We start from the raw sequence: 27,996 nt of genomic DNA, 5'->3' as shown, positions 1-27,996 counted from the left end.
TGGTAATTATTGAAAAAATATATAGCAGGACCAGCAGTTGGTGTAATGGCTATGTCGCTGGACTCCCATGTAGTCAGCTGTGGTTTGAGTCCCAGACCCGGTGGCTTAAACTCACACTGGGCATGTGTGCGTGTCCAAGATCCTGAGAAGAGAATGGAGGAGAAGGGATTGCGGCATGACCATCCCCTCCCGGGGAGTGATTTCTCGCCTTCTGTCTCCCTGTCTCTCTGTCGTCTCTCTGTCTTTCTAGCCAGCGCACATGCACTATGGCAAAAACCTCTCCAAAAAAAAAAAAAAAGAAAATATATACCTAAAAAGTTTGTTTATAAATAAGTAAGTAAATTTCTTATGTATTTTTCAGAATGAGCCTTATAGATATTAGCACAGTTTTATTTTGGTTGGATTAAAGGAAAGAAGAAATAAAAATAGGCTATAGGTTAATTTTATTTTGTAGGCTAGAGATCCATGACAGTTTTATTCTGTCACAGAAAACTTCCTTCCATTATTACTTTTCCCCCCTCTCTCCTTTCTTTGGCTCTGTGTACATCTCATCCTTAATTCTGTTCTTCTTTCTTTTCCCCTTTAGTGGAATTAACACAAAGGGGAAAAGTGGATTGTACATGAGACATGAAAAATCATCTTAATACATCAAAGACTTTTAATGAAAATTTTAAAAATAGCGAAAGATTTGTTAATTCCTTCAGCCTTGTATTATCGAGGCTTTTCTCCCCATTAATGCTGTTTGTGAAATGACAATGATCTATCTTAGATATCCTTAGTGTTACTCTGCTATCACTCTCACTGTAAGACTCTTTATCCAATTTCACAGATGATAACTTTTAGTTTGTAAACCATTGGTTATCAATTAAAAGAAATCATCCAGAACTAACTCTTTGGCTAGTGTAATTAATCTTTATATAGTCTAATCCCTATTTGATTAAGTGATCTGCATCAAAGAATGGAGTATTTATTCCAGATCATACCCTTGGTATTCTGATAATCAATTTTTACTATCATTATAGTCATTTAGAAGGAAGAGAAAAGAATGATGTATCTCACATATAGGCTATCATTCATCAAGTTGCAAATCATACAATTTCACTAAATGAAGAATTCTGAATCTTCACTTTCCTATGCAAGGTCAATTCTGCATATAAAATAATAGAAACAATTAAGAATAATAAAGGAATAATGACAGAAATATTAAAAATTAAGCTTTGTTTAGATTATACTGTAAAACATATTTCAACTTTTTATTCACCTACACTAACGGTATACAGTAACTATTGTATTATAGTTATATATATATCATATAACATACATATAATATATAGAACTAATAACATATAATACATATAACTACAATATAATATATATTTATATAGTATATGTATTAAATATATAATACATATATTAAATCTTGTTTAAAATCTGTTTTAATATTATGTATCTGCTCCTCAAGATTGTTTCTGAGGGCTGGCAGGTGGCATTGTGATTAAGGTGTTGGACTCTCGCTTGGTTGACTATGGGTTCAATCCTGGACCTGGTAGCTTGCTTTTTCATTTTCCCTGTCTCTTCCTCTGGTCAAATACAAAAAAATGATAAATAAAATTAAATAAAATTATTATTTTTTTAAAGATTGTTTTTGTCAGTACTTTAAGCTAATGACTCTTAACAGGGAGTGTATTTCCCTTCCAATGCACTTTGGGCAATGTCTGGAGATATTTTTATTTGTCATGACTTAGGATGTGCTAATCACCTCTAATTAGTAGGAAAAGATCAGAAATGCTGCTAAATATGCTATGACATGTAGGACTGCTCCCTATAACAAAGAAGTATCTGGTCTTAAACATTAGCACTGCTGAGGTTGAGAAACCTTGGTTAAAACAAATATATATTGAACACTTCCTATGAGCTTGACATTGTACTTAGGAACATTTGGGGATTCAAAATAAGACAGATAATCAGTACACTCAAGGCGCTTGAAATCTCAGTGATGAATTGAGTTGGAAGTCCAAATGGCATTGATGATGATGATAGCTAATTGATTAATATATCACACAAAGACAAAAAGCTGCAAATGCTCATGGAGCCCAAGTCACAATTAGTCTAAGGTTTGCTTAGTAATTATAATTTATATTTTTTCTGAGAAAAAAAAATCAACATACAGATCCATTCATTGGATCTTCAAGGACAGAACTGTCAAATAATTGTTTCATCTGATTTTTCTTTTCTCCCCACTGTTTTTCTTAATTATATTATTGCTTGGGGAATAAATTGAAATTCTCCAACATTACAGCACTTACATATTTTTTCACTATCACAAAGTTGGTTATTCATGTAAATAAATGGTTACGAAATGCAAAATGTAGTCATTGAAAAGTTAGCTTTACTCTCTTCTCTTGTCAGCCTGGTCACTACTTCCTTTTCTCAAAAGCAATATCATTTCTAATTTCTTGTGGATCCCAGTAGAGGTATCCAATTCCTTTTAAATACATATATATCACATTGTATGGAAGTGTTATTTATAATTAATTTACTCAGATCCTTAATAAACATTTAGATAATTCACATTTTTTGCTATTGTTTCTATGCTGAGAAGAATATACGGGTTCATACATCTGAGTGTAGCTCTAAAGGATAAGTAACTATAAATGAAATTTCTGTTTTAGTTTTTATGTGCAAGCTTTATTGTGAAAAGTACTTTTCTGTGTGGTGGCCAGCTTCCAAGATAATCCTTAGTATCCTTTCTTCCTAAAATATATGCCCCTTTGTAGTCCCTTTCCACATTAAATTGTGCAGATCTATTGCATCAACTGAGAAAATAATGGTGACTGCAGAGTTTAGATTATATAAAAGCATCAAAGCTTTTCCTTACTTTCTTTTGGATCTCTTGCTCTGGGGAAATTCAGCTGCGATGTTACAAGGACTCTCTAGCAGTCCTGGGAGAAACATTCATGGAAAGGAAACGAGGATTTCCACCAGCAGTCAGTGCCATCTGCTAGCCATGTGCATGAGCCCCTTCAGATAACTGCATCCCTGCCCACTATCTTGGCTACCTCATAAGTGTCCTAGATCTGAAACTGCCCAACCTAAGCTGTTCCTAAATTTCTAACCCAGAAAAATTGTTGGAGAAAATAAACACTTGTTTAAGCTGCTAGGTTTGGGGGGTAATTTGTTATGCTGATAATGGATAACTGATATATTCTTCAAAGAAGTTGCTCCCTCCAGTTTATACTTCCAGCAGTAGGGTGTAAGAGTGCCTCATAACCTGTATCTACCCTTTCGAATGCAGTGTGCTATCATTGTTTTTTATGCTTTAATGAAATAGGTAAATAAGAACACGTAATTGTCAGTTGATTTGCATTCTCCTATTAGTGAAATTGAGTATATTTTCATATGCTTAAAATTATTTAATTCAGTTTGGCTTGTTTATATACTTTATTAATGTTTCTACTGGGTTGTCGGTTGTTTTTCCATTTATTTTTAGGAACTTCTATATACTGAGAAAAATAACCATTTGCATGTGATACAAATTGCAAATGCATTCTCCTTTGGTTTTGTGTTTTATTTTTTTAAAAATTGTAAAAAAGAATTTTGTAGTCAAATTTTTTTGACATTTTGAAACAATTTCTGAGGTTTCTTTCATATTTATAAAATATCCCATTTCTGAGACAATTTGAAAAATTCTACCAAGAGTTTTCTAGTGCTTTGGGGGCTACCTTTTTGTATTTAAATATTAATTCATCTGAAATTTATTTTGTTATAAAGTGTAAGGATCCGTCTACATTTTATTTCTTGTTCTAGCAGTCATTTAGTTAAAACAATTGAGTTGTTATGAGCCAACTTTTTCTCTAATTTTAAATATTTTCTCTCTTTTATTTTTAATTTTTTTTTTTTTTGGCCAACTTCTAGTCCTTCTGGTCTATTCTGATCATTGCTATCTCTGTATTATGCAAGCATACCATTTCATTTCTTAAATGATATACTAATTTTCAGAATTACTTTGACTTAGTCAACTCATTCATTTGATATTTATTGAGTACTTTATGTCATACATTATTCTAGTGTTCAGTTTGCTAATACTTAGGATTTTTGTATAAATATTTAAAAATAACATTGCTCTATAATTTTCCCTTTTCTTTGCTCCCTTGTAGGATTGTTAACAATGTTATACTCATTAAAAATATTTGGAAATTTTATTGTTTTTCAATACTTGGAAATATTTTATTATTGTTTTTTTGGAGAAGATTTTGTTATAGGGCATGTGTACTCGCCAGAAAGACAGAGAGAGACAGAAAGACAGAAAGTGAGAAATCACTCCCCTCAGGGTGGGGGGTGGTCACGCTACAATACCTTCTCCTCCATTCTCTTCTCAGGATCTTGGGTATGTACATACATGCACCCAGTGTGAGTTTAAGCCACTGGGTTTGGGACTCGAGCCGTGGTTGACTAGTTGGAAGTCCAGTGACATAGCCATTACACCAACTGCTGGTCCTAATACTTGGAAATATTTTTACATTGCCTTAGATCTTAAAGGTTTGGGGAGGACCAGCTGATGGCCTGGTGGTAGGTGGCTGGAGTAGTTTGAATCCTGGACCCAGTGATTCGAAAAGCACAGTGAGTGCATGAGTGTGTGTGCGCTAAATCCAAGTAAAGGAAAGAATGGAGGAGAAAAGATTGCAGCGTGACCCCGTGGGAAGTGTTTTCTCACTTTCCTTCTCTTTCTACCTCTCTCTGATCAGCTCACATGCTCTCTGGCAGATATAAAACAAACAAAACAGATTTTTGGAACTCACCTAAATATGACTCCCAATAGGTGATATTGTTATGTTTCTACATCTTTAATAATTTTTTAGCAATTGATCTATTTAGATTTTCTCTTTGGGATTCACTTTAATAACTTGTATTTTCCTAGAGAATCATCCATCTTATCTAATTTCTCAACTTATTTAAATTAAATTTAGCAATGTATTTTCTTATTATTTGTTCTATTTTCGTCTATATCCCTGTTACCTTCTCTGAAATAATGCTTTTGCCTGTTTTTGTTAATTTAGTTTGCCATAGGGCATGTGTGCTCACTGAAGAGAGACAGAGAGACAGAGAGAGAGGGAGGGGAAGTGACAAGTCACCTCTTCGGGGGATGTCCACACCGCAGTCCCTTCAATTCCATTCTCTTGTGATTTGGGCACACATGTCTGTTGCTTTTTTTATGTTGCTGGGTTTGGGATTCAAACTACACAGTTGACCATGTGGAATCCGGCTGCCTTAACCACAGTGTTACCAGCTGGCCCTGAAATTGACTTTTTAAAGTTTATTTTATTTTAGTTATGATAGAGAGTACATTCATGTGCATGGAGGGGATAAATCCCTCAGCAGGGTCTCATTATGCTGCGATCCCCTCTCCCTAGCCTCTAGCATGTCAGGGTCTTGGGCATGCACACATGAGCTGGGCAGGTTTTTGGGCTGACCTGGGGATATGAACTCACAGACAGCCATTTGGCTTCAAGTATTTTAGTTCACTTTTCTACCAACTGTACCACAGGCTAGGCCCCATTGATTTATAAAACAATTGCTTTCTGTTTTTTTTTTTCATTTTTTTAATATCATATTGTGATCAGAAATATCTTTCAGTTATTCTTGCCATTTAGAATTTATGAGAGACTTTCTTTGTGAAGGAAAAAATGTATGGTCACTCTGGTGGAATGTTTCATAGACACTTCATAGAGAGATTAGGCAGACTGTGTTTTCCAAAAGTAGTAATGATGATATTTCTAAAAACTTGTTCCTTCATATCAAGAGGTAGATTTTGTTTCTACTTCCTTTGAAATTGGGCTGAACTTTATAACTGCTTTTATGATTAGAATGTGGCAGAAATGACACATGATTTCTGAAGCTAGGTTTTAAAAGGAATATGACTTGTATCTGGCAATTTCTCCAGGTGTTTGCTGTTGGGACCCAGCCATCCTGAAATGGCCACAGGGAGTTGTTCTGGCCAATAATCTCAATTTGGATGACAGCCGACAGCCATCAGCCAGCAACAATTGCCTAACATATAAGCGAACAGATCTTTAGATTAGTCCAGCTCCCCACATTTGGAGCCTTCCACCTGAGAATTCAAACATCATGGAGCAGAGAACATACATTCCTGTTATACTCTGTCTGAATTACTGACTTCAGAATCTATCAAGATAAATAGTTGTTTGGAGTAATTTTTAAATATTTTCTTTTCTAAAATGTAACTTTCAGTCTTTTGCCCATTTTTCTTTTGTGTTGCTTGCCATTTTCTTATTGGTTTATGTAAACCCCTTCTACATTCTATTTATGAACCCTTGTACAACTATATTTAGTACTACTGTCTTGTCTTGCTGTAGCTTTTCTTTTCATTCTTTTTCTGGGGTCTTTTGATAAAATGCTTTAAGTTTTCATGTAGTCTACTTTTCTCCCTTATTTTTTTCATATTAATACTTTTTAATGGTATTAAAATATTTCCTTTCATGATATTTACCTATATACATATTTCTCTTTCTCTCTCTCTCTCTAATATTTTTTTCTTTTAGTTGCCAGAGGACTTATGTGGTCACCAGAGAAAAAGAGAAACTGCAAGAGAAAGCGAGAGAGATTGCCTTCCTCCACTTTTCCTATCTTTATTCCACATGTCCCATCAGTGCTTTGGACATGCATGCATATGCACAAGTGTGCTTTTCAAGTTGTCAGGGCCAGGATTCAAACTATGTATTCAGCCATGTGGTATCTGGCTCTATTAACCATTGGGCCAGGGGGTCAGCTTCAGTTTCCTTCTTTGTGTTTGTTTGATAGTTATTATTTTCATTTTTAAAAAACATGTCTATTTATTTCTTCATTGAACGAGAGAGAGAGAGAGAGAGACAGCACCCCAACAGTGTCTAGACATCATGATCCACCCTTAGCCTCGGGCAGTCCCCATATTTTGGGGAGTGGGTGGGGTCTCAGAACAGAAACCAGAACCTTCCCGTGTTGGTCAGCTTCACGAGCATTGAGTTTTATTTTTGCACTACCATCCAGCACCCTATTTGCCATTCTTTGATACAGGGCCATTCAAATTTTTCTCTTTTTTATTTTTCTTAGGAATTTGTCTGTTATCTCACTTTTCTCAGTATCATGTTAATTATATAAATTCTAACATCTTTTACTTACTACAGAATCTACTTTCCCCCTTTTTTGTTTCTGATATTTTTCCTTCCCCATTTTTTTCTTACTCAGTCTGATCAGGTCATTTTATATATATATATATTTTTTTTATAAATAAATATATATATATATTTTTTTGAGAGGCTTTCACTACACGCATGTGCACTTGCCAGAAGGAGAGAGACAGAGAGACAGAAAGCGACATCCCCTGGGGGGATGGCCATGCCACAATCCCTTCTCCTCCATTCTCTTCTCAGGATCTTGGGCACGCATGCACATATGCTTGGTGTGGGTTTAAGCCACCAGGTCCGTGACTTGAACTGCCATCATCTACATGGGAGTCCAGCAACAGAGCCATTATGCCAACTGCTGGTCCCCATTTTACTAGCCTTTTCAAAGGATCTTTTTTGGACTGTATCCATTCTTGTGTACATTTGCATTCAATTTCTGAAATTTTTGCTCTAATGTTTATTACTCTCTTCTTTTCATTTTCTTTAGGCTTTGTTTTTATTGTTTCTATGTGATGATTTTGTCATCTACTTTCTGTATTTTTATTTTAGATTTATCTCACAAAATTTTTAATTTTACCTAACAATCTTTTGCTGTTAATTTAACCATTTAGTACATTTATACATAATGTGATTGTTGACATATTTAAAGCTGCCATTTTACAATTTGCTTTTTGTTTTTCCTGCCTATTTTGTGCTTCCCCCTTTCCTTTGGGATTGATCATTTTTATCATTCAATTTTTTCTCCCTTTCATTAATGTGCTTTCTTATAGAGACTGCTCTAGATGCAATTTTGTCCAATTCAACGGCCCTCAAGACTGAATCTCTCTTTCTACAACCTCACCAGTGAACTACCCATTTCAAAAATTATTTTATTCGTGTTTTTTTTCCATTCATCCTTTCCTTCCCAGTTTCTTTAGGCTTTGTACCAAATGAAGTATTAGAGACTCTCTCATAGCCTGCCTGCGTACCTCTCATTATAAACAAGTTTTGTTTTGTTTTGTGTTTTAAATGATACATTTATTTGAAGAAATATATTCCCTCAGCAGTGTTCAGGATGCACAGCTGGGGGCATCCTTCTCCTACAGTTCCCTGTATCCTTGCTTGACCTGTGCTGCTTTTGGCTGTCCTTTCATCTTTCTATCATCACATCTCTATTCTCTTTGAACACTTTTTGGCAGAGAGAGGGCTATAGTTTCTAGATGAACAATGGACAGGCACTGATTTATTTAAACCTTTAAAAACTACAGTTCCTATGGTAGAGCATGCAGTCTTGGCCTTGGAAATGAAAAGATTTGGGGTGCGAAAGAAGTACACTTGGGGGTAATGGAACAGAAGGAGAGATGACAAAAAAGCATAGCAGATAAAAATATTTATTAACCTGTTACTGTGTACTGAAAATGAGCCAGACATTATGCTAGAAGCCTGGCATAGAGGGATCCTCTCCTCATCTGTTTTCAAGGAGGTCACAGTGTGAAAGGAGAACCAATTAATAGGGTTTGACTGAAGTGCAGAGTGGTCATGGAGATGGAGTTAGGCTGGGGCCAAATTCTGGCTCTATTCTGGTGTTACTCATTAATGAACATGTAATTCAGTAAACAAAGCAGGCATGGAGGGATGAAGGCAGGCGGGTACTCATTACTGAGTTTGAGTAGGGACTTCGAGGATAAACATCCTAAATGGCATAATTTGCTCTAGTACACAAAGGCTAACTGTTAAAGTCTAAAGGTACAACTCATCCTTCATTCTTGTGAAATTCAAATTTTATTGAAATTAACACAAACCTGAATAGTTTTTAGTAATGTTTATGGCCTCTTTTTTCTTTAAGACAGAACAAAAAGAGGAAGGGCCACCTCTTCTAACTATGAGGTTGGGAAGAACAGTTTTACTAATGCATGTAATTATAATGAAACATAAATGTGTATTTCAGGAGGCTAGCAGATGGTTCAGTGGTTAATGTGACTAGATCTCACAAGTCCCAGACCCAGTTGCTTAAATAAAATGCCAGGTAGCTGTGTGTGTGCTGGAAATCCTGAAAGGAGGGAGGAATAGAGAAGGGATTGCCGTGTGACCATCACCCATGGAGGTTGCTTTCTCACTCCTCTCTCTGTATGTGTGTTTCTCTCTCCAGTGAGCACATATGCCTTTCGGCAAATTTTTTAAAAATCATGATGGGAAAATTTACTTTGCATGTTGTAATGATATGCAGTGATTGAATGTACAAACATACAATAAAATATATTTTAAAATTTTAATTAAAATTTTCTTTCCTATAAAAACTGTTTATTTCAAGATTCTTTTAACTTCATAGCATTGGGACACATCACCACTGTGTAAAGAATTATTATCATGTAAAGCAGATTATCATATAATGTTTCTTCCATATGTTTTCTTCATTTTCTTATATGTATTTCAAAGAAAATACAATATACATAGTCCAAGGAAAAAGCAGAAAAATTAGAAAAAGGTTCCAATCTTTATAGCTTCCTTCTTTGTAATGTAGAATTCAAGTTGATGTAGGTACACTATATCAGAGAGAATAATGTTGGTTGCCAGAGGCTGTAGGGGGAGGAGAATGGAGAGATGTTGGTCAAAGGGTATGAAATTTCAGTTATAAGATGAATAAATTCTGAAGATCTAATGTGCAGCATAGTGACTATAGTTAATAATACTGTATTGTATATTTGAAATTTGCTGAGAGAGTAGTTCTTAAGCATTATCATTAAAAAAACGGATTGTGAGATGATGGATATGCTAATTAACTTAATTGTAGTAATCATTTCACAAAATACATATATATATATATAATGATCACATTGTATACGTTAAATATATCCAACTTTGTCAATTATAACTTAATAAAGCAGAAAAATGTTCATATGGCCATGCCACAATCCCTTCTCCTCCATTCTCTTCTCAGGATCTTGGGCACGCATGCACATATGCTTGGTGTGGGTTTAAGCCACCAGGTCCGTGACTTGAACTGCCATCATCTACATGGGAGTCCAGCAACAGAGCCATTATGCCAACTGCTGGTCCCCATTTTACTAGCCTTTTCAAAGGATCTTTTTTGGACTGTATCCATTCTTGTGTACATTTGCATTCAATTTCTGAAATTTTTGCTCTAATGTTTATTACTCTCTTCTTTTCATTTTCTTTAGGCTTTGTTTTTATTGTTTCTATGTGATGATTTTGTCATCTACTTTCTGTATTTTTATTTTAGATTTATCTCACAAAATTTTTAATTTTACCTAACAATCTTTTGCTGTTAATTTAACCATTTAGTACATTTATACATAATGTGATTGTTGACATATTTAAAGCTGCCATTTTACAATTTGCTTTTTGTTTTTCCTGCCTATTTTGTGCTTCCCCCTTTCCTTTGGGATTGATCATTTTTATCATTCAATTTTTTCTCCCTTTCATTAATGTGCTTTCTTATAGAGACTGCTCTAGATGCAATTTTGTCCAATTCAACGGCCCTCAAGACTGAATCTCTCTTTCTACAACCTCACCAGTGAACTACCCATTTCAAAAATTATTTTATTCGTGTTTTTTTTCCATTCATCCTTTCCTTCCCAGTTTCTTTAGGCTTTGTACCAAATGAAGTATTAGAGACTCTCTCATAGCCTGCCTGCGTACCTCTCATTATAAACAAGTTTTGTTTTGTTTTGTGTTTTAAATGATACATTTATTTGAAGAAATATATTCCCTCAGCAGTGTTCAGGATGCACAGCTGGGGGCATCCTTCTCCTACAGTTCCCTGTATCCTTGCTTGACCTGTGCTGCTTTTGGCTGTCCTTTCATCTTTCTATCATCACATCTCTATTCTCTTTGAACACTTTTTGGCAGAGAGAGGGCTATAGTTTCTAGATGAACAATGGACAGGCACTGATTTATTTAAACCTTTAAAAACTACAGTTCCTATGGTAGAGCATGCAGTCTTGGCCTTGGAAATGAAAAGATTTGGGGTGCGAAAGAAGTACACTTGGGGGTAATGGAACAGAAGGAGAGATGACAAAAAAGCATAGCAGATAAAAATATTTATTAACCTGTTACTGTGTACTGAAAATGAGCCAGACATTATGCTAGAAGCCTGGCATAGAGGGATCCTCTCCTCATCTGTTTTCAAGGAGGTCACAGTGTGAAAGGAGAACCAATTAATAGGGTTTGACTGAAGTGCAGAGTGGTCATGGAGATGGAGTTAGGCTGGGGCCAAATTCTGGCTCTATTCTGGTGTTACTCATTAATGAACATGTAATTCAGTAAACAAAGCAGGCATGGAGGGATGAAGGCAGGCGGGTACTCATTACTGAGTTTGAGTAGGGACTTCGAGGATAAACATCCTAAATGGCATAATTTGCTCTAGTACACAAAGGCTAACTGTTAAAGTCTAAAGGTACAACTCATCCTTCATTCTTGTGAAATTCAAATTTTATTGAAATTAACACAAACCTGAATAGTTTTTAGTAATGTTTATGGCCTCTTTTTTCTTTAAGACAGAACAAAAAGAGGAAGGGCCACCTCTTCTAACTATGAGGTTGGGAAGAACAGTTTTACTAATGCATGTAATTATAATGAAACATAAATGTGTATTTCAGGAGGCTAGCAGATGGTTCAGTGGTTAATGTGACTAGATCTCACAAGTCCCAGACCCAGTTGCTTAAATAAAATGCCAGGTAGCTGTGTGTGTGCTGGAAATCCTGAAAGGAGGGAGGAATAGAGAAGGGATTGCCGTGTGACCATCACCCATGGAGGTTGCTTTCTCACTCCTCTCTCTGTATGTGTGTTTCTCTCTCCAGTGAGCACATATGCCTTTCGGCAAATTTTTTAAAAATCATGATGGGAAAATTTACTTTGCATGTTGTAATGATATGCAGTGATTGAATGTACAAACATACAATAAAATATATTTTAAAATTTTAATTAAAATTTTCTTTCCTATAAAAACTGTTTATTTCAAGATTCTTTTAACTTCATAGCATTGGGACACATCACCACTGTGTAAAGAATTATTATCATGTAAAGCAGATTATCATATAATGTTTCTTCCATATGTTTTCTTCATTTTCTTATATGTATTTCAAAGAAAATACAATATACATAGTCCAAGGAAAAAGCAGAAAAATTAGAAAAAGGTTCCAATCTTTATAGCTTCCTTCTTTGTAATGTAGAATTCAAGTTGATGTAGGTACACTATATCAGAGAGAATAATGTTGGTTGCCAGAGGCTGTAGGGGGAGGAGAATGGAGAGATGTTGGTCAAAGGGTATGAAATTTCAGTTATAAGATGAATAAATTCTGAAGATCTAATGTGCAGCATAGTGACTATAGTTAATAATACTGTATTGTATATTTGAAATTTGCTGAGAGAGTAGTTCTTAAGCATTATCATTAAAAAAACGGATTGTGAGATGATGGATATGCTAATTAACTTAATTGTAGTAATCATTTCACAAAATACATATATATATATATAATGATCACATTGTATACGTTAAATATATCCAACTTTGTCAATTATAACTTAATAAAGCAGAAAAATGTTCATAATTCATGCCATATTTTAAGAGGAATAATCATCTATAGTTATTTTTGAATATTAATATATTTATTATCTTTGTACATTGAGTCTTTTATTAAGATCTTACATTTTTCAGAGGTTTCTTTAAGATTATTTCATGCACTTTTATGTATTTAAGGTGATATTAAAATAATCAATGGTTATATATTGGGATCAATATTATCATTAGCCTCATATAGAGAGAGCTATGGAACAAAACACAGAAGGGATTGGGCAAAGCAGGGTTTACTCAGTCCTTCTGGTTCAATTATTTACCAAGTTACTTAACTTCCATCAAATCTTAGATGCGGAGTATTCTTTCAGTCCCCTCAGAGACTGTGGTGTCTGATACACACATGTCCCCTTGCCGATGATATACTATACATAGATTACCTTGAAATTTGTCCCAAGGCTTAAGTGTACTGTTTTCAGCTCAGACAGACATATTAACTTGGCTCCTCCATAATCGTGTAATATTATCAAGCCTTAATTTGATGTCTTGGCATTTCAACTACTACTTATATTCATCCATTTTCACAAACAATATGATGCCTATGAATGTCTAAAGTAGAAAACATGTTTGAATGGTCCTAAACATTTAGGTTGGTATTCCAAGGCTACCCCTCTAATTTGTCAGATATTATGTACTTATCTGAGGATCTATTTTCAGCATTTTAAAAATTGTTTTTGATGATCTTTTTTGAGATATAAGTTACATACAATAAAATTCACCAGTCAATGTGCAGTTTGATGTAATTTGACAATATTCATAATATAAAACTTTTCCATTACATTACATAGTTCTCTGTACCCCTTAGCAGTGAATTCTCTCTCACCACTCCTGGGTCTAGCACTACTGATCAGTTTTCTCTTATTATAAATTTATTTTATTTGGCTTTTTAATAGAAATTGACTAATATACTATGCAGTCTTTTATGTCTGACTTTTTTTATTACATGATATTTTTGACATCCACCCATGCCTTTGTATGTGTCAGTATTTGTCTTGTTTAAAAACTGTAACATCTTGTATATATAACCAAAAATTTATTTATCTGTGTCCAAGTTGAATATTTGAGTCATTTTCAATTTGTAGCTATAGCTAATAGAGCTGTTATTAACGTTTGATTGTTCTCTTTATGGATGTATGTTTTAATTTTTTGGAGTAACTATCTAGTAATGGGATCTTTAGGTCATATGGTAAACGTGAGTTTGTATATGAAACACTTTTTTTTTTTAAGAGAGATTTTTGCTATAGGGCGCATGCGCTCACCAGAAAGACAGAGAGAGACAGAGAGACAGAAAGTGAGAAATCACCCCCCAGGGTGAATGGCCATGCCGTAATCTCTTCTCCCCCATTCTCCTCTCAGGATCTTGGGCACGCACGCACACGCGCCTGGCATGAGTTTAAAATCCACTGGGTCCGGGACTTGAACCAGTGTTGGCTACATGAGAGTCACACGACATAGCCATTACACCAACTGCTGGTCCCAATGAGACACTTTTAATACAGTGGTTGTATCATTTTATATTTCCACTGTCAATGTTCAAGAGTTACATTTGCTATACATCTTCAATATTTGATGCTGTCAGTTTTTTTTTTTTTAAATTAACCATTTTGGTTGCTATATGTAATTTGTTACTTATCTTCAGTGGAATTGTTTGACTTCTTATTGTAGAATTTTAAATATTCTCTATGAGACCCACACTTGATCCAACCTTGAATGGAATCTATTTTCCCTATTGTTAAAAACTTTGGACTCGTGACCCCTCTCCCTCTACTCGCAGGTATCGCATTTTCAATGACCCCTCTGGAGGATAGCTGTCTATAGCAGAGATAGAGTAATTGGGAGAGGGGGAAAGGGCTGAGGGTCAAACATAGGATAAAAAACATATTTATATGTATGAAAGTAGAAATGGAACAGTATTGGTGACGACATGCTTGATTAAGACACTATGTAGTTTATCCTAGATGGGAAACTACACTTGGTGTGTTGTGATGATACTCAGGGAATGAGTGTTAGGCAATATAATTTAATATAAAATAAAATAATAATAAGCAGGAGGAAAAAAAAATGCACATTTGATGACTGAAGAGAGTTGTATGGACACAACTGGGGTCTACTTTATAGTATGTTCATTCTACTCCCTGGGGTTTATGCCTAGGATCAGATTTGGATACATGTGTAAGGATATGTCAGCTGTGCTAGCTAGTGGATATACTTAGACTAATTGAGTTCATTGGTAGAACAATTGAATGGGGGGGGCGGAAGGCATTGAGGGCAATCATGAATGTTAGGGACAATGGAGGAGGAAGATGGGACATGGCAGAGGGTGGGGATGGGGAATCTAGGATGGCAAAACAAAAGGCAAGGTATGCAGGACACAAAAATTGGGAAATCATTTGCTGAGAACATATATGTTGATGTGCTTGATTGAGCCAATGCACAGTGTATTTTGGATGGAAAATTCATATGTGTGTTGTGATGAGAAAAAAAAAATTTTATAATAAAAAACAAAGTATAAAAAAAAAAAGGAGAGAGAAGAGGATAAAGACAGCAGTGAACAATAGAGAGGCAGGATGTTAATGAGAAATAGATATGGTTTATTACCTGTTGATGATGACATGTATAGTATTCTCAAATGAACCGGTCTGGGAAGTATTTCATGATGGGTGAAGTCTTTTTAATAAGCAAAATGAGAAATAGTGATTGACTGTTTAAAAAAAATTATAACAATAATTATTGGGAAAAGCATGGAAAAGATATTGAATGATAAAGCGGGGAGATTGATATCTCTGTATTGACTGACATGCATGGCATTCCCTTTTGAAAAAGCAATGGAAGTCAATGTAAAGTTATATGTAATCTAGTGTAATAAAAAAAAGAAATATTGCACCCAAAAAAAAATATTCTCTAGATCTTGCAAAACAGATATTTTTCTGATATACAGTTTTCTATTAGTGGGTTTTTTTTTTGTCTTTTTTTAGATCCAATCCAGAGTACTATAATGTGGTTATATGACTTCTGTTCTTAGTTTCCTCCGTTTATAGCCTTTTCTCAGTATTTTCTTGGTTTTCATGACCTTGAGAGTTTCAAAGATTATGGATCAGGTGTTTCATAGAATGTCTTTCAGTTTGGGTTTACCTGTTTTTGTTTTTGTTTTTTTCCTCTCGTGGTTATTCTGGGTGTTATGAAAGAATTCTACAGAGGTAATGTTTCCTCCTCATTGTATCCTTGCAGAGGTACATCATACCAACATGCATTATCACTGATGAGCTTAACCTGAATCACTTTTAAAGGTTGTGTCTGCCAGGTTTCTCCACTATAAAGCCACTGCTTTTCCCTTTACATGTTCTTTTCTTTGCATGTAAACTATTTTATTACATTCGTCCCACACTCAAAGGAGAGCTAAGCTCCATGTTTTGGAGTGAAGTGTATCAAAATTTTGGTGCTTGTATGATAAAATCACCACAATAGTTACTACATATTTGAGAAGGAGAGAGTTTGGGGAAATGCAAGTATCCTATTTCCCTTTGAAATTTTGTCTGCTAATTTTAACATGCATCAGTGAACTTCATCTGTAGCAATTATTGATGTTGGATTCTAATGGTGATTTTCTATTTCTATCACTTTTTCTACATTTAACAGAATTATTCTGTAAGGAAGATTTGTCCTCTTTCTCCTGTTTATTTAAACCCAGAAATTGGAAATTCTCTTTCTGATAAAGGCCAGATTTTGGACTCGGAATATGGAATTTTTGAGGAAAAAAATCAAGAATACTACTACTCTACTAACTTGCTTTAAGACCTGGTTCCATACTTTTGTGATTTTGGCATCTACTGGTCTTTTATTTGTGTAATGTAAAAGAGCACTTTATAGTAAGACTTTTTTTTTTTTATTGAGAGATTTGGGGCATTACATTCTAGATGCATTTTAATAAATGGAGAGTAAACTATGCTTTTGGGTGAACTTAGTGTTTGAAGATTTGACAGGTAAGATACTATCTCTTACTGGCCATGAAGACTTCAAACTTGAGCCAAATTTAGAGGTAAGGTTTTACATTTTGTAGATGATAGGACAGAAGTTTCAAGAACTTAAGTAAGTTGTATAAGATCATACATACAGCTGAGACAAGAATCTAGACTCTAAAACTAGTGAATTGTTTCTTCCACTTCTCTTTGCTGCCATTTACAAGAAGAAATGAATATGTCAGATAACAAAAGTAGGGTGAAACTATTTCAAAAGAAGTTTTGGAGCTAAAATGATTTAAAACTGACTACTACATGTAATATTGGAAATAGGAAGTCCTTGTCTATTTGGTCTTTATGACCGCTTTCTGCTATGAAAGGTGGCACACAATAAAATAAGTTCACAGAAATAAAGCTACTGCTCGGGCTAGCATTTATTTTGGCAATTGTCAAGGAAGATGAATTAGTCAGTATAAATTCTCCAGAGGTGGCATGATGTGTAAGACTAATAAACACTGTACCTGATGATTCCCTTGGAGAGTGAGAATAACCTCAAAGAAGAATCAGAATTAACAAGAAATGAGACCAATCTTTCACAGCGCCATGAAGGTTAGAAAGATAAAGCTATAGTACTCCAAAAGCCATGAAATTACTTCTAAAGGCAATAATCAATTTAGTGAGAGACATTAGAAAACTACGAGTCAAAAAACAACATCTACAAGAATGGTAAGCCCTGGAGGTCACAACCATCAAAATGTGGCTGGTAAATCCTGTTTTCCTCCTCCTACTCCTCAGCTAAGATTGATTCATGCTGAATCCTAAGCCAAGACAACTATTTCCCAAGGAGAAACATTTTACTTACTATAAATTAACCTTTCTTTCACTTGCTTTTTACAGTAAAGGAAGGAAAAGGGAGGGAGGGAGGAAGGAGAAAAAAGCTCTACCATTGTCTATTTTCCTCTTTGGTTATTTCTTTACTTCACTCAATGATCAAAAGCCTTCAATGAGATAGATTAGTTGAGTGTTCTTGTGTTTTTCACAATAATATAATTGTGTGAACCATCACAAGTAATGATTTCCTTTATCATTTCAAAGCTCTTTTGAATATTGTGCATTACTTGTGTGCTAATAATCTGCATTGATTATTTTCTTATGTTCAGTTATCAGGTGGAAACTTTAAATCTACGGTTACTTATTGAACTGGCATTTCGTTGTTACCTGTGTATACTGAGATAGCAGACAGCCTCAGTATTGAAATAAAATTCTGATTTCTGGTTAAGTGGTTCCTTCATTTTATTTTTAAATTTTTTTCTCATTAGTATTTAAAATTTCACTAAGTTCTTAGCATCAGTTTCAGTGAAACTGTAATGATGAACTATGTCTAATGAAATGCTTCCCACCATTGCAATTCGTTGTAGCCATTTTTGGAACTTAATGACTTAAGGCTCATAACATGGCTTTACTATTGCCAGCTTTTTCTAAATTCCTGCAGAAATACATACAGCAAAGCAGATTCATCGGCTGGCTTCCTTATTTCATTTTAGAATGTCATTTTCCATCTGAGATTGAACAACTCTGGACATTGTCTGGAGGAGTATGTCTAAGGAAATTATTTTCAATATTTTATAAGTTTTATAAAATGAACATATATTTTCTTTGATAATTACATTATAATACTAAATCTGTTTTAATCTTCATGATACCAAAACAGAAATTCAGATGATAAAAATGACATGCCTATGTTTTTGTTTCTTTAGTTTTACTTAGACATTTAATTTTTGTTAGATATTAAACATACCTTTTTGAAATATCATTTTTTCATACTTTTCTCATCTACCTCTCCTGTATGTTTAAGTTCCATTACCCAGAGACAGTCACTTTGAACTAATTTAACTGCTTCTTCTAGTATTTTAGTTCATATTTCTAAATAACAGGTATATACTGATATTTGCTGATTTTTAGTTATGATGAATTTCTTGGAAGATGAAGGTACGATGTTATTTCTCCTCTTTCACTGCTCCCCTTTTGATACTTACGCACGCTTTCCCTTTTACTATAATTCTAAACATATCACTGTTGGTTGAATCAGTATAGTATTTCCAGGGATTATAGATACTTACATGTTATTCACAAGAAAATGTTGGAAATTTTCTATCCACATAAAATATACCTTGGTTTACCTTCTGGTAAAGAAATCATGTTGATTTTCTCTCATTGGTAAGTTTGGTTTTTCCCTTGATGAATAATCTTAAAACAGCCATGTGGGAATCCAGCACCTTAAACATAAGCTACCTTCTGTCTCCAGTATTTTCAGGTTTTCAGAAATCTCCCTGAGTAGTAGTTCCCACATCTCAGGTACTAATAGCAAAAATCTATTTCCCCTCCCCTTCAATAATTTATATAATTCCCCATGCATAAATCTTTCTCTAATTCTTTCATTATGGCTTTTCTATTATCCTTTCTTATGCTATATATATAGATATACTACTTCTTTTCAGACTTTTCTACTTTTGCATCCTTGGAGACAAATTTTGCTATCAATGTCATGTTTAAAATAGATTTGTATCAGTCAGGATAGACTAAGTAATCTTCTGGTAATGAATAGCTCTTAAATCTCATGTGTTTAATACAGCAAAAATACATCTGACTCATACATAAGTGGGATCAGTACAATGTTCATTCATGTTTTTATGATTATGGCAATGAGATGAGTGGCACGTCATTTCCATGCACATTTCATTAGAAAAAGCAAGTTACATTTAGTTACCTAACTTTAATAGGGGCAGAAAGGTATAATATAGTAATTTGTTCTAGGAAGCACAAATCATATATTTTTGAATAGCTATAAATGATGACTTTTAACCATTACGGTGAGTATAGGTACCCACTACTGAACATAAAGAAGACTATTGCAAATAACCTACATATAAGGGTGTGTGTGTGTGTGAATATACCTTTTAATATGGCCTAGGCATCACAGAGTATTGTGTAACTGCTGTAGTTCCATGGTTGGCCAAATAGCATATATTTTAAAATACTCTGTGAAAATGCTTGTTTCTTTTATTACTTACACTCTGATAGCTTATAGGAAATATGAGGGCCCCAATAAATATAACTCACTGTATCTAAGGCCAGTTGAACATAGGAAGATATAATTTTCTTCATCTTGAAAGATCAGAAACAAACATCCTTCTGTCAGTTTACTTTTAAATTTGTTACCTTATCAACATAAACAAATTATAAAATCTTTTTAAAATTTTCAAGATATGACATCTCAATTTCTGAGAAATGAAAACAAGTCTAAGACAAAACTGTAATTATTACATGCATACTTGTTTTGTTTCTAAACTGCATGCATTTATTTTTATTTTAATTATTCAAAATCTAAAATGATAATTTTTTGATGTTGATAAGTGCCAGCCAATCGCAAATCTTTAGGGCCTTGGATAAGGAAATTAGGATAATGATACTCTAGGCCTCTACTCACAGCATGATATATTTTTCATTGCAAGTAACTATTATTTCAGGTCCAGTAAGCAAATAGAGACTAGCCATTCATTTCGTGCAAACCTCTGATGAGCAGCTGATGGAAACAAATGTCTCTCGTTACTCAACTAGCTTGTGTTCAAACTGGTGACTTGGAGGTGAAAGGTTATGTATTTTGTTATCAATCATCTGAGCTACCCAGTTCTCCAGAAGCAAAGCCCTGACTCAGACAAGAGAGGGGAGAATTACTTGATTGAATTGATTTAGCACATTACTTCACTCTGTTAGCAAAATACCGTATTGTACAGAACTTGGGCTGCATAAAAAGCAGCGTCCTTATATTGTAGCATATGGAGCAGTGTAAGAGAAGTTTGCCAAATACAGCATTCTTCAAATTACCATGAATTGTTAGTGAGAAAATTCATTTGCAGTTTCTAGGTATTCTTGTCTGTGACTGTCAAACAGTGGCAGTATGATGGATAGAGTCACCCTAAGCAAACCTCCTGTGAACACAGTCTCTGCCCTCTGTCGAATAATATTACAGGCCTGACTTTAATGCTCACCATTAAAATACTTGGGGAATAAGTTGTCTAACTTTTTGGCCACACAATTTATTTCTTTGTGCTAATTACATAATGGAAAGGTAAAAAAATGATTGCTGGCAGAGAGGTCAAGAGCTGTAGTTAGGGATCCTCTTTACTTTGTAAGGATAATTCATTTAAATCATTTCTTAAAACAATGTAAAAAGCTGAAGACAATATTGTCTCATTATTAGTTATCACTGAAGATTCAATAATAGTTTGAAGTATACTCTTGCACTTGTCCCTGAGATGACTTGATCTCTATAAGCATTGTGACAGAATGTCTTTTCTAGAATATTTCCAAAATGATTTCAAATGCAATTTTATGCCTAATTGATCAAATGGTTCCTTTGCACCTTATTTTGTTTTAAAATATAGAAATGAACAAAACCTGTAAGTTATCTAGCATTTAGTAGCTTATGTTCTAGTGTGACAACAAAATATAAATGGACAAACAATAATAATGATAATAATGATCATTTTAATAAGTGCTATAAGAAAAAAATTAAGACAAGATTAATGAAATGGCAATCATAGTTTTCTGCTTTAGTAGATCATTCCTGAAAGGCCTCATCAGGATACAACATAAGAACAGAGATGTGAATAAAAGAAAAATAAAGCAAGTCTTGAGAATATTTAAGAGAAAATCATTCCCGACAGAAAGGACAGTAAAGTAAATGACTATTGTAGGGAATTTGCTCTGGATGATTAAGAAACAGTAAGGAAATCAGTGTGACTAGGCAAAAATGAACAAGTAGAACAGAGGTAGAACATGAGGTAAGAGTTAGCCTTGGGCCAGAACATTTGGACCTCCACTCTCCAAATGGTTCTGAGGTGTTTTGCCTAATCAGCTGGGTGAATGGTGGGACCATTAACTTAGACAGAAAAACACATAAAAGATACAGATTTGGCCGTGAGAGGGATCAGTACTCTTATTTTTGATGTGATGAATTTGTGAGAAAATGTCTATTAGTTCCTGGTGCTTGGTTTCTATGCTGTATAACAAATTATCTCAAATTTACTGGTTTAAAACAGTGCAGACTTAATATCTTGCAATGTCTATGTGGTTGGAGTCTGGACATAGCTTAGTTGGGTTCTCTGCAAATCTGCAAATGAGGTCTCAGTCAGTGGGTTCTCATCTAGAGGCTTGGTGGGAATAGTGTCTGTTTCTAAGTCCTTGCAAGCCATCAGGAATTTTCTTTGTCTTGCTGCTTTATGGTTTATGGAAGGTTGCTTCTTTAAAGCCTCCAGGGAGGGCAAAGCTCTAGAGCATGTCACCTAGCAAGATGGAGTCTTGTTTATATTTAAGTGTCAGTTCTTGACCAGACCACACTCAGGGGAAGGGATTCCACAAGGGCATGAAAACCAGGATGAGTATCACAGGGACAACTTAAAAGTCTATGGACACTGAAGTGGATGCACTAAATAGACTGTGAAATAATGCAATTCTGAAGAAGCTGAAAGGCTGAAGACAAAAATTTTAGACATAACAAGGTACTGGTATATTTTTTAACTTAATTTAGTTTGACCAGAGAGGGACGACAGAGAGAGAGAGAGAGAGAGAGCAAGCAAGCCGCTACGTCCAGGACTCAAACCATGGTTGGCCGTGTGGGAGTCCAGAGTCCTTAACCACCATGCCACCTGCTGGCCCTGCCATTGGTATTTTTAAAGCCCTGGGTCCAAATGAAAATATGAAGACTTGGAAATGGAGGCTATTTTTTTCTACCTGACATAGACAGAGAATATCCTACTCTGCTAGATTAATAAAAAAGAATAAGAATAAGAATGCAGAAAATTACTCTAGGATCAGCTTTGATACTTAATGGGTCATTCTTACCCTCTTGACCATAGCTATCCCTCTTTACTAATTGCTGGTTAGTATCAGGTGATCAGAATGTGTCACCCAAATACTGTGCTAAGATCTTTAAAGAAATCATTGCACTTTATCCCAATAATAAAATAATGAGGTTTATTATTAGGTCATCGGAAAAGTCATGATGCATTTTTTTCATAGAAAAATACGTCATAACTTTTCCAACAACCCAATATATCTTTTCCTAACTGATGAGAAAACTAGTGTTCAAGGGGACTAGCAGTTAGCGTAATGGCTATGTCACTGAACTCCCACGTAGTAGACTGCGGTTTGCGTCCTGGACCCGGTGGCTTAAAACTCACGCTGGGCGCGTGTGCGTGCGTGCCCAAGATCCTGAGAGGAGAACGGAGGAGAAGGGACTGCAACGTGGCCATCCCCCCTCATTTTATGTCTCATTTTCTGTCTCTCTGTCTCTCTCTGTCTGTCTGGCGAGTGCACGTGCCCTATAAGTGAAAACCTCTTAAAACAAAACAAAACAAAAAAACTAGTGTTCAAGATCACGTAGTTGCTAAGCCACTCGGCTAATGGATGTAGTGTGACTCCATAATCTGTGCACTTAACCACATCCTTTATGTGCCTCCCCTTGTGGCCAGCTTGCCTGGGTTGGTGACTCCAGATTCCCACTTCTGATCAGTGATTGGTATTCTTTGTACCTCCATGGTTTTGCCATTCTTTGAAATCCAACTCCTCTTGTCCTCCATGCAGGTTATATCAATTCACTTCCTTTCTTTTGGGGAGCAGGCCTTCATTGCTACAATATTATGTAATACACATAATCTTTTACAAACTTCGTATTTTCACTAAAGACTAAAATATCTAAGGGATTTAAAACATGAATTAAGTTAGTGCACAGAAAGGAATCAGAAAAAAATCTGTGTGAACCTAAAAGAAGGAGACATTCCAAGAGGAAAAAAGGAAGGAACTTTTGAGTAGGAGAGAAAGGAGTAAATATGTCTTCATTCTCACAATTATTATTCAAGTTGGTTCTGTGCATTACATATAAGAATAAGCTAGGAATTAGAACTCAGAATGAATTTAATTTCTCAAATATTAAATAAGGATGATATAATACAAACTGTTCTTAATTATAGTAAAATATTTTATGTTAGATATTTTGGTTGATTTTGGGGCCAGCAGGTGGCATGGTGGTTAAGGTGCTGGACACTCCCACATGGCCAACCATGCATGGTTCAAGTCCCAGACTTGGTGGCTTCCTTTCTCTCTCTCTCTCTCTCTCTCTCTCTGTCTCTTTCTGGTCAAATTAAAATAAATGAATGAGTAAATAAAATTAAATAAAATAGTTAAAAATTTTAAATAAAAAAAGAAATTTTGGTTGATTTCTCTTTGTTATTTTGTACTTAGTTCCTGGTGAATGGATATAATTGATACACATTTTACAATGCATTCCTTTACCATGGTTCAAATTACTTGTGGGATATGGCTTAGTTTATCTCTTTGTTATCCTTGACCCAGTATTATCATCAAGTATGTTTCTATTACACTTTAAAATCAAGGTATCCAGAACACAGAAAATCCCTTTTCTCTTTGAAAAAATAAATCAAGATAAAATAAATTAGGCTAATTTTAAAAAAAAGAACTCTGAAAACATTAACCTTTCCTATAGAAAACCCTAATTAAATTTTACTGTAAAAGAAAGTATTTTATAGAATGTAAGAGAGCACAATAAAAAATACTGGTACAAAAATTTGCTTTTACCCTGTCATTATATTCTTCAGATTTAATAATATTTCTAGAAGCAGTTGACATCCTTGCAGAAAAGGTTCAGGCTGAATCAACTAGAATTAAGATTATGGAAGAATATCCCTAAACATCAGGCAGTAACAGCATCTCTAGTTCTTGAAAAATTTGCGTTTTTTATTTGGGAGGTAGCATTTTTTTGGGCTTGTTTCTCTAGGCATGCTCTTCCTTATCAAGAAAGTCATGTATACTGTACTGTTTCTTAGAGCTGCAGTAACTAACTACCACTAACTAGGTGGCTTATAACAACACGATGTTACTGTCTCAGTTTCTAGAGGCCAGAAGTCTGAAGTCAGGTTGTTATCAAAACCTCAGTCCCTCTGAAGGCTGTGGGGAAGGAACTGTGCAGGTCATACCTTTCTCTTGGGGTTCTCTCTTGTAGCCTCAGTCATTCCTGGGCTGGTAGCTGAATCATTCCAAATTTCTGTCTTCATATCACATTCTTCCTGTATGTCTTTATGTAATTTTTCTTCAGTTTGTGTCTGTCTCTGTGCCCAAATGTCCCTTTTTAAAACTGTATGAAAACCTACCCTAATGACCTAATTTTTAACTTGATTATTTTTATAAAGATTCTATTTCCAAATAAGGTCACATCCTGGGATATTGGAAGTTAGGATGTCAACATACCATTTTGGGGTACCCTATTCAATCTGTAATATATAACTATATAGAAAATCACAGACCCTTTTATGAATGTTTGAATATGTTTGTAAATCACAATTTAAAAAGTTTCTGTGAGATATTGAATTCAGCTTAGGCAATTGAAATCAATGCCTTCATGTTTACTGTATCTTTCACACTAACTACATTGCCATTTAATTTATTTTTATAATAGTTAAATTTGCTATAGATTCCTATACATTATTGACCTATGAATCATTTTTTATTCTTTTTATATGAATCAAGATGATTGGACATAAATAAACCCCAAAAGAGACTAATGGTATTACCATAACAATAATCTATGAACAATATGTAATAAATATTTATCAAAAAACTGTATCATTGGAATGAAAGTATATATTTATGATCAGTATAATATTAATTTATATTTAATTGCATGTTAAACAAACACATGTGGTTAGGGTTGTTCACTTGTGATTTTAGCTACAGGCATAGGAGTTTTGTTGTTATTGTTGTTTTTTAGGTTTTTGCTATTGGGCACATGAGCTCTCCAGAAAGACAGAGACAGAGAGATGGAAAGTGAGAAATTACCCCCACAGAGGGATGGCTGTGCTGCAATCCCTTCTCCATTCTCCTCTCAGGATCTTGGGCATGCATGCATACGCACCCAGCATGAATTTAATCTACCAGGTCTGGACTTGAACTGTGGTCAACTACATGGGAGTCCAGTGATGTAGCCATTATGCCATCTGCTGGTCCCCAGGCATAGGAGTTTTAAAGGTAATTTTCCAGCCATTAAGTTTTATATTTTTATGTGTGGATAGGGCTATTGAAAGATTATTAAAGTTTATAAATATAAAAACTATTAGAAATTTTAGGGATTATTATGTTTATATTTCATCTGTGAAGCAAAAGTCTGTCTTTCTTTCTTTCTTTCTTTCTTTCTTTCTTTCTGTCTGTCTGTTTTTCTTTCTTTCTTTCTTTCTGTCTGTCTGTCTTTCTTTCTTTCTTTCTTTCTTTTTTAGTTTGCTATAGAGTGAGTATGCTTCCTGAAAAGAGAGAGAGGGGAGATAGAGAGAAAATGAGAAATCACCACCTAGGGGAGATGACCATGTTGAAATGCCTTCTCTTCTATTTTGTGCACACACACACATATATATAAATACATATATATGTGTATATATATATGTGTATGTGTATGTGTGTGTGTGTGTGTGTATATATATATATGTGTATATATATGCATTGTGTGTGTGTGTATATATATATATATATATATATGTATATATGCAGTGTATTTTCCAAGCCACCAGGTCTAGATCGCAAACCATTTATTCAACCATGTAGGATCCAGCTGCCTTAACCTCCATGCCACTTGCTGGCCCCAAAAATGTATTCTTAGTGCATTTTGCCTTGATTAGGGATGTCCACATCTAAAAAATACCCAACCACTCTGAGTATGTGTTTAAAAATACTACTGTTGCTGCTGTTGCTGTTACAGCTAAATGGCTACTACTAGCTAACACTCACTGATATATATAGTAGTTACTATTTCTCACAATGTGAAAATAGGTACTTTTACTATTTACATAATACAGATGAGGAAATGAAGGCACAGAGGAGTTAGTGACTTGTCTAAGGTCACATGGCAAATTCTCAGATCTGGGAATAGAAACCAGATGGTTTGACTTTAGAGGCGATCACATTGTTATTATTAAGAAAAAGTATTGCACATTGTCCATCTGAAACTATAATTCATCCTTTTTGTTGCCTTTCCCCAGTAATAGTCATTTTTTTAAGTCTATATGGTTTATCTTAACAAGAGAAAGAGAAATGGAAGCCTTATTTTAAAACACTTATAATTTTTATTTTATTTTATTTTATTTGGAGAGATTTTCACTATAGGGCACATGTGCTTGCCAGAGAGACAGAGAGAGACATAGAGACAGAAAGCAAGAAATCACCCCCCAGGGGGGATGGTCACGCCGCAATCCCTTCTCCTCTATTCTCCTCTCAGGATCTTGGGCATGCATGCACACGCACCCGACGTGAGTTTTAAGCCACCGGGTCTGGGACGCGAACCGCGGTCGACTACGTGGGAGTCCAGCGACATAGCCATTACGCTAACTGCTGGTTCCCTAAATACTTATAATTTTTATTTTTGATCAATGATTATTTTTTAGATTTTAGACATAAAATAGAAATTAAGGCATATATTTTATAGCCCTGCCATGTTTTTAGAATATACTGTTGAATGACCAGATGAAGATCCCTGACCATACAGTGCTCATATTCTAGTGTGAGGAAGCACCCAATAAATACTGGACACAATAAACAAGTGACCCATGCTGAATTGGCCCCAAAGAGTAGCAGTTAAGCATAGAGAGAGCCTCATTCCACATGGCTGATATGGTGGATCAAATCTCATTCCAGTAGTCTAAATAAAAGCCTTGTAGGGTGTGTGTGTATGCGCCCAGGGTCCTGATGAAATGGAGAAATGGAGAAAAAAGAGGATTGTGGCATGACCAGACCCAATTTGGGGGGGGGAATCCCCTCGAGTGTGTGTAAATAAAGTTGATCAATAATCTTGAAAAAGCACAAGTAGATCCCTAAAAGGGATCAGGGGCAAGAATACAGAGGATGTAACAAGTAGGGAGACAAGGATGGGTCTCATTAAAAAAAAATAGTGAGACTTGAGTGAAGACCTGAAGGAGATGCAGGAGTTAGCCAAGAGTCCGTCTTGGGAAAGAGGGTTTCAGAGCCTGAGAAGAAGTAAAGTGAAGACACTAGTATGGTAATATTGGAGAAATAGCAGACTGGTTTGTGGGACTGGACAGAGTGAGGGAAGGGAAGAAGAGGGTAAATGAGCAGGGGATGTGCTGGTAGTTGGGGAGGTGCATGTTAGGTAGAAACTGTTGGGCTCTTGGTAAGAAAGGGTTTTGATCTTTATTAAAATACATCGACA

At 35.0% G+C, this 27,996-nt stretch overlaps 1 long non-coding RNA gene and 1 other non-coding gene across 2 annotated transcripts in view; one reads left to right on the top strand and one right to left on the bottom strand.

The window, feature by feature from the left end:
- LOC114004709 (uncharacterized) overlaps positions 1-27,996 on the top strand; it is a 119,317-nt gene that overhangs the window by 25,666 nt on the left and 65,655 nt on the right. The gene's annotated exons all lie outside the window — the stretch shown is intronic.
- LOC114004712 (small nucleolar RNA SNORA33) lies at positions 18,120-18,237 on the bottom strand. The gene has a single exon (XR_003546782.1). It is a non-coding gene; the product is annotated as a small nucleolar RNA SNORA33 (small nucleolar RNA).

This window comes from Tupaia chinensis, unplaced genomic scaffold, assembly GCF_000334495.1.
Source record: "Tupaia chinensis unplaced genomic scaffold, TupChi_1.0 Scaffold139677_1, whole genome shotgun sequence".
Classification (NCBI taxonomy): Eukaryota; Metazoa; Chordata; class Mammalia; order Scandentia; family Tupaiidae; genus Tupaia; species Tupaia belangeri.
Note: the sequence above shows the minus strand (reverse complement) of the source record. Positions and strands in the feature narration are given on the sequence as shown.